Here is a 10,223-nt window from a genome sequence, read left to right as displayed (position 1 = left end):
TCGCACAAAGGGGCAAGCAATGACAGCTATAGCAATATTTAGCATTGCGCTTGATCTAACCATACGCTCGTGCGATTTTCTTGCGCCCCTAAAAGCTGTAAAACGCTGTGTAGGGCCTGTAATTGCATCGCAGCCTGTGGAGAGCGGCGCCAGTTAACTAATGTCACGTTTATATCGTGGACACTAACATTCTTTTGAATTTTTTTTACTAGTCTGAGAAGGTTTGACAGACGGCATGCGCTGTGGATGAACTGTGTCATTACTATTGTTTTCGCAGTGATTAATACAAACTTCTGATGAATACTTTAGTCTAGAACACAAGATCTGGTTTGAGCAACGTTGGCGGGTAAATAGTTTAGTATCATCCTTCCATGCAGGCCAGAGATAAGCATCTAAAATACATATACATAAATATATACGGAACATCACAGCAATGGCGACACTGACTGCGAAAATAAGCCTAGTGTGTCCATATAATTGCTATCGCAATAAACATATTGGAAGCGTTACGCGTACGCAAATCACTATGTTAATGGACGTTTTCCATGCGTGAAAGCTTTCTGATTTTATAAAATTAGTTTTTCTTAATTTAATTAGATAACTCTTAATCACCTTTTCTAATCGATAAGGCGTCAACGCAAAATTAGCGGGCGATGTCAGTAGATCACCAATATTGGCGTTTAAAGGAACCTATAAGATCTTCTGTGCTTCCTTTGTTCGGTGAAAACAGAAAGCTCGCAAAATTTTAGAACCACCGCGTGACAACCCGTCCCTACGCGAGTGAGAGCGGTGGCGTGAAACGTGAACCTCGTCATCTAGTAGGCTGTACATCTAACGTGCGTTCAAAACCAGGGCTTCGCGTTTGATAAGGACCGAATATGCGCGCCGATAGCTGCTGCCGCGTCGGGGAACAAGCGTGGCGGCTCGTTCTCACTGCGATCGGCTACGTTCTAGAGCGCCGAAATCCCTGGTGCGCGGACGCATTGTCACGTGTCATTTTTTATATTTTTGCTGGTTTTATTTACAGGGTGATTACTTCGAAGTTTTATGGAATTTTTAAAAGTCGCCTGTAGCAGGTGTCGTAATTCTTGTCGTTGAGCTGAATTATTCGAAGAGGCGCACATTAGTAGCACGAAAAATCAAAACACATATTGAAATAATCAACAAAATTCACTGATTAACTTCACAACTGATTACCTTAGCGCACATATTTTAATTTACGCACTATAGCATGTGATCTTGCAAGACGTACCCACTTGAAATCGATTGCCAGGGCGACACCATTTTCAAGATATTTCCCAAAGTGTGGGACGAAATAGATGGGCGTTGAATTAATTTTTCTGCTACAAGGCATAAAACAGAGGTGTGATAAAAAAAGTAAGCGGACCAAAGTGCATTTTATAGGGATTTTGATGGCGCATATCTCCAGACTCGCGTCATTCGGACATTAATTCCAAGTGGATGCGCCTTGTTACCGGTTACAATTCGTAAATTGCAATTTTGCCGTAATGTAATTAGTTCACAAGATAATAATTACCATTTTTAATTATTTGAATACGCATTCAGATATTTCGTGCAAGTATTTCCGCCTCTCTGAACAATGCAGCTCAAGGTATAAAATAATGGGATCTGCAGCAGGTGATCTTTAAGAACTGCATCAAACTGAAGAATGATCACCGCGTATATGTACGTATATTGTGATACGTAAGTGGCCGTGAGAAGCTCGGAGCCGACACTCAAGCACCGTGAAGAAGGAGGAAGTAAACGGGTGCGCGAGAACGGTGACATGCGGCGCTATGGACAGAACTGCTGTCCACCTGGTCCGAACACTGCGACATAGCTGATGATGATGATGAGCCATGACAGATGTTCATCATCATCATCTATGTGGCAATGTTTGGACCACGTGGGCAGCGGTTCTGGGCTCATGGGGTGAATGAGATCCTGCCGGGCGAGACGTGCGTGGGAAGGCGTTGAGGGCCGCGGAGCCGAGCGCACACGAGGACGTCCGAGGAACCAGGGCTCCCGCTGCCGGTACTCGAGACGCTGGCTGACCCGAGGGCCGCCGGTCCGTGAGCTGCCGCACCTGAGCTGTGCCTGCAGTGGCATTCCAGCCTGGCACAGAGGTGGCTGCGCTAGACGCGGCCGCCACGTGCCATTGCCACACGGGAGTTGCGAGCGGCGTACGAGCGGCGCACGAGCTGCGGGCACCATGCTGAACACGGCGTCTCGAGGCTGCCACCTCTGCTGCTGCTCCTGAGCGTGTCGTGCGTCCCGAGAGCCCTCTGGATGGGGCCTAAACGTGTCGTCGCCGCAGCCGACTTAAGCACTGGTGAGTGCAGTGCCGTGACGACGGAACCGTGCGCATCGCAACACGGGACTGCTTCAGGCCATTTATTCTCGTGTACTGGTGTATGGACGCATTGATTGCTCGTTAAGCAGCTAATTGACTTTTACATTTTGATGAATTGATTTAATTTCTTTGAATGCTCACAAAAGAAGGTTCTCAAACGACTCTTCCGCATCAGAAGGCACTAGCAACAGAGCCGAACAGTCCCAAATACTATGAATATACATTAAATAAATAATGTAATAAAAAAGACAGCCGTGTGCTTCGGGCGCATCGTCAAAGCCTCGCTCGAGGATAGAGCTCCTACGCTCAGTGCCTGACGCTCCATCAATAGACCTGCCTGTGTATCATTCTGGCTTGTTACTTAAACCGCGTTACATGTTTGGTGGAGGTTGCTTGGCTTTCCCCAACCTTGGATATCTGCAGTCGGAAGTTGCCACTTACCATGCCTGACGACGCAAGCCAAACACCACTGCCGGCCTCGCCCACCCTTCTATCTTCCGGCTCGTTGTTTCAACGGGATCCAACAATCTTCAGCGGCTCAGAAAAAAACGAACCCGAAGATTGGCTCTCATCCTATGAACGCGTGAGTGCCCACAAAAAATGGGAGGACGCTCATAAGTTCAACAACGCAGTCAACGTGTGGTTTCGCAACCCCGAATCTGATCTTCACACCTGGTCCGACTTGAAGACTAGCTCGACGCAAGTTTTCGCTCACACCGCGGTGCGAAAGCTTTGTGCCGAAGGGTGCATGCGCAACCGTTCCCAATATCCTGGTGAGAACTTCATCAGCTACATAGAAGACGTCGTCGCCCTTTGCAAGCGTTTCAATGCATCAATAATCGAATCTGATAAGATCGGTCAAATCTTGAAGGGCATCGAAGACGACGCCTTTCAAATTCTGATACCTAAAAACCCACAAACCGTCGTCGAAATTGCTCATCATTGTCAGTGTTATGACGAACTCAGCAGACGTCTCTTGGTCCGGTGTTCTTCCACACAAGATGCCTCGGTCTCTTGCGTAACCGCAGTTCCCCGACAAGGCCCCCTGCTCTGCGAGATCAAGGAGTTCTTTCGAGCAGAAGTCTCTCAGCAGCTGTATCTACTGACTGCCGTTCCAAGCCCTAAACCTGCGACAGATGATACAGACGCAAGTATCTTAGGGTATCTCGTCCTCGCGTGCACCACCTCCGGTGCTTGCACCTATAACTAATGTCGAAGTTGTAGCGCGGACCCTGCCACCGACGATCTCGCGACCACTGCCCGCTGTACCACCACTTGCACTTCCTGCCGGTTTCCCACCAGGATACCAGCCAACACTGGGCCATGGCCCGCACCCAACAATCGCCCAATATACTTATATTGTGGCATCCCTGGTTTGTGGCGGGCTTCTGTCGACGTCGCTTATGGCTTCACCGAGCTGACCAACCTGAACCCTCCTACACCCTTCCCGGTCTGTTCTTCTCATCCCCTCCTGAATCACATCCGACTTCTTCACGCACCACGAATCTTTCTGCCCATGATCACCGCTCTCCATCTCCAAGACGCCGTTCGCATTCCCCAATGCGTCGTCCTGCCACTCCTACCGTACAGAAAACTAGTCGTCGCAGTTCCCGAGGCAAGAACTGCGTTTGTGTCGAACAGCACAAGACATTGCTCTTCTCCGACGAACGTTATCGAAGTATATGCAGACGAAATTGTTGCACTTGGACTAGTTGACACAGGAGCAGCCACTTCTGTGATTACCGAAGAACTCTGTCGCTCGTTCAGAAACGTAATCACACTCTTGTCTGCACTGTCGCTAAGCGCAGGAAGCGCACAGCACATTACCCCCGTTTGCTGCATGCGCTATCCCCATCACTATTCAAGGACTCGCGTACACAGTCGAGTTCGTCGTGCTGTATTTATGCCCATACGAAATCACCTTGGCATGGGACTTCCTTTCCGATCTCGAGGCCATTATTGACTGTTCTCGCGCGGAAGTCGAATTTTCGCCGCTTCCTGACAACGAACTAGACGATGCTGATGATTCCGGCGACAAACTTCTCGTTGATGACACTGCGATACCTCCACACTCATATGGGATTGCGACTGCCTGCTCCAACTGTGTTACATATACCATTGCCCTTTTCACACCGTAGCATATTTCTGTTCATCGACGACGTTCTTTTCTCTTCGCTGTCATTACTGTCAACAGGGGCTTCACTCATAGGCTCGTCTCCAACGATTATGCATTGCCCTTTACTTTGCGTTGCTGTGAATTCCTTGGACATCTTGAGTCCATCGACTCGGTGACCATCTTCGACGCACTTCTTGATGGCACCTGCTCCAATGAGGGCCTTTAAGCAAAATTCGACGCCGGTTCGACGCCGCTATAGATGCCATATGTCTCAGTGTGAACGAGCCTTAATTTTACGCGCCGTCAGCTTTCCGAAGCGGTATCGCAATCAGCAATTCCGTGGGTGGTGGCGTTAGGTAACGCTCTCAGGGTTAATTCTAGTAAGTCTGCATAAATTCCCGAGAAAGTGAACGAAAAAACGGTGCCGTGGTAGCTCAATTGGGCAAGAGCATTGCACGCGTAATTCGAAGGCGTGAGTTCGCATCATGCCTGCAGCCAGTTTTTTTCTTTTTCTTTTCCTTTCACTTTCCCGTACTTATAATTTCTACGTTTCAATTACATAGCAAGTAATTTTTTTCTATGCTTTTCTTGTCATTCTCTGTTGGCTTCATGTGGTTCTGACTAAACCCGGGACGCGTTGTTCCCTTCCTTCTCATTCAATGCGGCTAGAAAGTAACAAAGGGTACTAAACAGTCCAAAGCTGCAGCAAGAAACGCAATCTTTACTTTGCAGCACCGTACGAAAGAGCTGTTCATAGTTTAACCTGGCGCAGCCACCAGCCTCATTCCGTTTTCTATGTGTTGAAGCGTTTTGAGCGATTCCCCTCAGCAATGGACCAGCGATACTAACCCCCGTATTCTTAAACACGCCTTCACTTGAAGCTCCTCCTCGACTCAGCCAAGTCGAGGTGACGGGGTTTCCTTCACTCAAGGCTCCGTTGCGTTTCATGAACACTACTTCAATTTTCCTCCGCGAAGGAACGCCTTGAAAATGCGCCCTCGACTCAAGTGCAGTGTATCGACCGAGAAAAGCGTCTGATATCGAGACTATTCTTCAATGTGCTTATTAAAAGTCCCATTATTTAAGACAAATATGTGTTTCAGTTCATTCGTCTTCCCAATCAAACAACTACACGGCGCAATGTACAACTTTAGCTCGGCAACGCTGCCACTGTGAGCGTTCGACGGATAAAGCCAGCGGGAGCTGTGTTTGAGGTCTGGCAACAATCGCATCCCAACAGCTGAGCGCATGGCGCATGGCTGAGAACCAAGATAATTTGCGCCGGCATTTGTTCGCTGCTCTTTTTTTCCTAGTGTTTCATTGGTGACTGACGTTGCGGTTGATAATCGCGGTTATGATGGGTGATTTCGTCCTTGTGCGTATGGTGACCGAGCCTGAATGACTTCTGAGGCCACAGATGGAACGGCCGATGGGCAGCTTTGTTTACCTTCAAGACCGAGTGGTGCTGTGAGTTTGCTGAAAGCAACAACAGGACAGAAAATATGGGTGAGTGAGCCATTCTTTCATGGAAGCACAGTATGTCAATGCGGTTTTCTTGAGGTTGCCGCTGCGCAGTCGATAAGCCGTTTCCTATGTACACATGCATGATTGACTCCAGTTGCTCATGCTGAGGAAATTAATTAGTACCTTAAACATATTCGAGGCAGCATAAGCTTGTCCAAAACATGTTCTTTTTTTTTTGCTAATGGGAACTTGTGGAAGATTTGGCACGACAATGTTGGTTTCGCTTTTTTAAACGATAATGTAGAAGGTTCGGATCGGCGCCTGCATCATTCCAGTATCGCGTATGAAATCTTTCGGTAGAGGAGAAGCAGTTATAATACATGTGGCAGAATGCGTATATGGTTGAGTGCGTAGCTCCGGCAGGTCGAAAAAAAAAAACAAGCGTCTTTTAAGTCCTGTACTTTGTTTTAGAAGCCGTGGTGGTCAGTCGGCTTGCTCAACTTGTAGCACATATGGTCAACGAACCAGCACTGGTGCCTGCATTTCCTATGCTTCCTCACTTCACATATACGCTACGCATTGTTTTAATCTTCCGAAAATTCACTTGTCAATACTTTATCACCACCATTTGTTTTTTCGTCCTAACTCTTTCAGTGTGCTATGTGGTAGCAGCTGATGCACGTTCCGTAAACTGGGCTTTCAAGTTCACGCAATGCCAACATATTTTTAGTTGTGTTACGTTTTTTCATATCCGTTGCTTAGGTATACTGAATTTACTTAGCGCGCGAGCGCCCTGTCTACATAAAAGTTTTGGCATTCTGGTGCAGAATGTGGGCCTTGAAAGGACCAGCTGATGAAAAAATCTACGCCTGTGCTGCACAGTAAGGCTTCTGGCAGACCTGCAACCATCGATAGATATGGTGCCTGCCTGTTGGAATTGCACCAGCTCGCTTCCCTGAAAGAAGCTAGGTGCTGAAGAAGTACTTGACTAGCCTACCCGGTAATTAGTCTGTGCTTATTTTCATAAAGTTTGTAAAAATATTCATGTTACGTGTCCCCACATTCACAAGATGGCGAAATGGACACCCTCTTATTTAGAACCACAAACATGAAACAGCCATGTCAATGAAATCAAATTAATTTTTTTATTCCCCTTCAGCTGTCAAATAATTTTTGTTTTAAATCGCATGAATATGATGGGCGAGGTCAGCAGTTGCCCGTGGTGCTTTGCAGCTGCGACAGGATCTTTTTGCTGCGCACAATTTGTGAAGCAACACTTTCGTAGCATTTGTAGCCAGCACTCCAGTATTTTGTGGCATGCTGAAGCAACTTTAGCATGAGCAAGTGTAGATTAAAAATATGCCATAGTTTTGATGGTTGATCTCAGCTTTTCTGAAATAACGGTAGTAATGCGCTCTATACTGTATTTTTCAGCATTGTCATTGTGACAGTCTGCATCACCATTTGGCCTATTTTGGGATCCCCCAAGACACGCTGCTACCCTGGGTGTTGTACCTCGGTCAATTACAGAAGTTCTGCAAGCCCCATTGAAGCCAACTGTCATCCGCATCCAATGGAAGAAACTCATTATTCGGGCCGTCATAAATTATCTTAAGCTGGAGCTAGAAGCAGGGTAGAAACAGCATATATTCTACAAGAATTTACCACTGCATGCCGTCGGGTGGCTACACCCGACAGACTACTGTCTTGAACAGAGATGGTGTTTTATTCTAGAATATATTAGTCAGCAGTACTACTCCTGTTTATATCCTTGGAAACAAACAAGCGAAGACGCCAAAGACAACAGAGGAGAAATTACTTCTACTTACTAATTGAATTAAAGAAATGACAAATTAATGGCAATGAAAGTGGTTGAGAAAACTTGCCATAGGCGTGCGATGCTCCAACCAATGGAGCTACCGCGGCACCGTTTTCCCATCCACTTTCTTGTGTATATATATTTTACTACTAGAACTAACTACTACTACTACTAGAACTACATCATTTCCCACCTGCGGCAAGTTGTTTTTTCATCCACTTTCATTGCCATTAATTTATCATTTCTTTATTTCAGTTAGTAAGTACAAGTAATTTCCCTTATGTTGTCTTTCGTGACTTTGCTTGTTGGCTTCTCATGATATGATTATTAAAATTCGCGCCCCTCGGTCAACCCTCTTTCTTCTCCTTCATTACTGCTTCTGTTTGTAGGATCAGAGTTCACGCTGTATTTATTGCATACTATCAAAGTACAAAAAGGCGATAATAATGTTAATTTATCGTTTTAGAAAAAAATTGGCACTTGAATTGACCAGAAATTATTAGGGGTACATACCGACTTAATAAATATGACTGAAGAAAGGCCATCTGGATGAAAAATACAATGACTTCAGCTACAACGTGTCTATGAAGGCAAATACATGCACTCAAACTGCTTTTAGGGGTGATGTTTGACCTGTTAGGATGTCAGAAAAGTGATAAATGTCTTAAGCAGAATATTTCGACGGCTATTATAGTGCAGCACGACATTAACTGGACCTCTCCTCCACTTGCACACCAATGCAAGCGCAGCACAAACTGCACAGTTGGAAAGGCAGTTGCTCTTCGTGCGTGTGTTGGCAACCTGGTTCCTGCAAAGAGAAGGGGTTGGTAATAAACATACAACGATGTTAAAAAAGGTCCATGAAACGAGCTTAGGTACTGTATTCGTTTTCTGTAGTTTACATTTCGTAATAATACATTAGTTCAAGAAGTTTGTGTTCTATAGCGTGATTTTTTTTTACATAAATTAGCTCATACTGTTTTTATTTATTTTTATTTCCAAAGAAACATTTTTCAGCTGGTCTACCGCTTGCTCAGCAAGACCGACAACAGCGATCTAACACTTACATAATGAACTCTATGGAGAGCTGGGATGTTCGCAATAAAGGTGTGCGAGATATATCTGCTACCACTTGCTAGCAGTGTCTATATTAGGTGCTGTCACTACACTGCTGCACCTTTATTTATCGGAATAAAAAATGATGTGATGCAGAAAACTCTACTCCTTTGTATTGTTATTGTGTCTCTTTTATTCGAACAAAACATCACATTAACCTGTCTATACGTGCAGGTATAATTCTGAATGCCATTTCATGGTTGGTGACTTCCTCGTTGAGCTTGGATCTTCATAGGGATGACAAGCTTATTAAACTGAATCGTTTGAAGCAAGGATTACGTAATTATTGCTGATGACCTTAAATTGCACCAACTGCACACGGTCCGCGCGAAATTACAGTCCATTTCGTATTTTCCTTAGCGCAACTAGCCGCATCAAATTAAAGAAAATTGCAAAAATTGAAGTGAACGCACCTGCTCGTTCACAAAGATGCTCGCTTTGCTGGAGTGTGTTTCGCCGTCCTTGGATTAGCGTAGGCAGTGACGATCTGCCCGAGTACGGCCGGCGCTGGCGCAAGCGACACACGTACACAGGCAACACACCCACTGGTGACAGGAATCTTCGTAGCTGTTTTCTTTTTGCAAGTTCAAAGTCCGCCGCAGTTATGTATCGGGCCGTGCTTGAACTGATCCGGCTTTCTACGATGAGCCGCAAGAAACACGTGAATGCACTGACGCCGATAGTAGGCTCGGAGCAGTGGCACGAAGAATACGTGTGCAGGTCATCAACTGGCTCATGCACGGGGTAAGACGACAATCACTGCACTAGCTCGCAGTCTTCTTGACAGGACGGCCGATCTGTCTCGGCGCTGCAGTGGAATAATTCCGGTGCCGAAGCGCTCCAGAGGACTGCAACGGTCCCTAAAACGAAGCCCTTGAAAATGCGCAGCATGGTTAACCCAAGAAAAGCTACGGAGGCAACTGGCGTCCATCGGAAAATGCTGACGAGGCGAGCGACAGATCGCAAGGCAGCCATGTTTACGCAATAACTTCACTCGAGGAGCGATTCAAGGTAGCTGCGAGGCTACCTTGAGATTCTCGAGTAAAGCGCTCGAGCTTTCCTTCACTCAAGGCGCGTTTCAAGTGGAGGGCGATTTGTGAAACGAAAAACCGCCCTCAAGGAGCATTTCGAGTGGAGGGTCAAGTCGAGGTGCGTTTGTGAATACGGGGGTAGGATAGGGTCGTGGCATAGTTCCATTACGTGAGCTTCGCTTCCTGTTTAGCTTCCTGGCCATTTATAAGTAACAGCGCAAAAGTAACGAGGTGAACAAGAATTAACAAAGATTCCCCGTCCGCGTAGTTACTTGCAGCTGTAATTTCAAGTCCCGAATCATCTGGAGCTATTCCAGCTTCTCG

General features: G+C 46.2%; 1 long non-coding RNA gene across 1 annotated transcript; it reads left to right on the top strand.

Annotated features, from left to right (window-relative positions):
- Positions 1-5,625: 5,625 nt before the first annotated feature.
- LOC135902672 (uncharacterized) lies at positions 5,626-8,943 on the top strand. Its single transcript, XR_010564561.2, has 3 exons — positions 5,626-5,975; positions 6,761-6,933; positions 7,368-8,943. It is a non-coding gene; the product is annotated as an uncharacterized lncRNA (long non-coding RNA).
- The last annotated feature ends 1,280 nt before the right edge of the window (positions 8,944-10,223 follow it).

The sequence above is a fragment of the Dermacentor albipictus genome, chromosome 1 (genome assembly GCF_038994185.2).
Source record: "Dermacentor albipictus isolate Rhodes 1998 colony chromosome 1, USDA_Dalb.pri_finalv2, whole genome shotgun sequence".
NCBI lineage: Eukaryota > Metazoa > Arthropoda > Arachnida > Ixodida > Ixodidae > Dermacentor > Dermacentor albipictus.
Note: the sequence above shows the minus strand (reverse complement) of the source record. Positions and strands in the feature narration are given on the sequence as shown.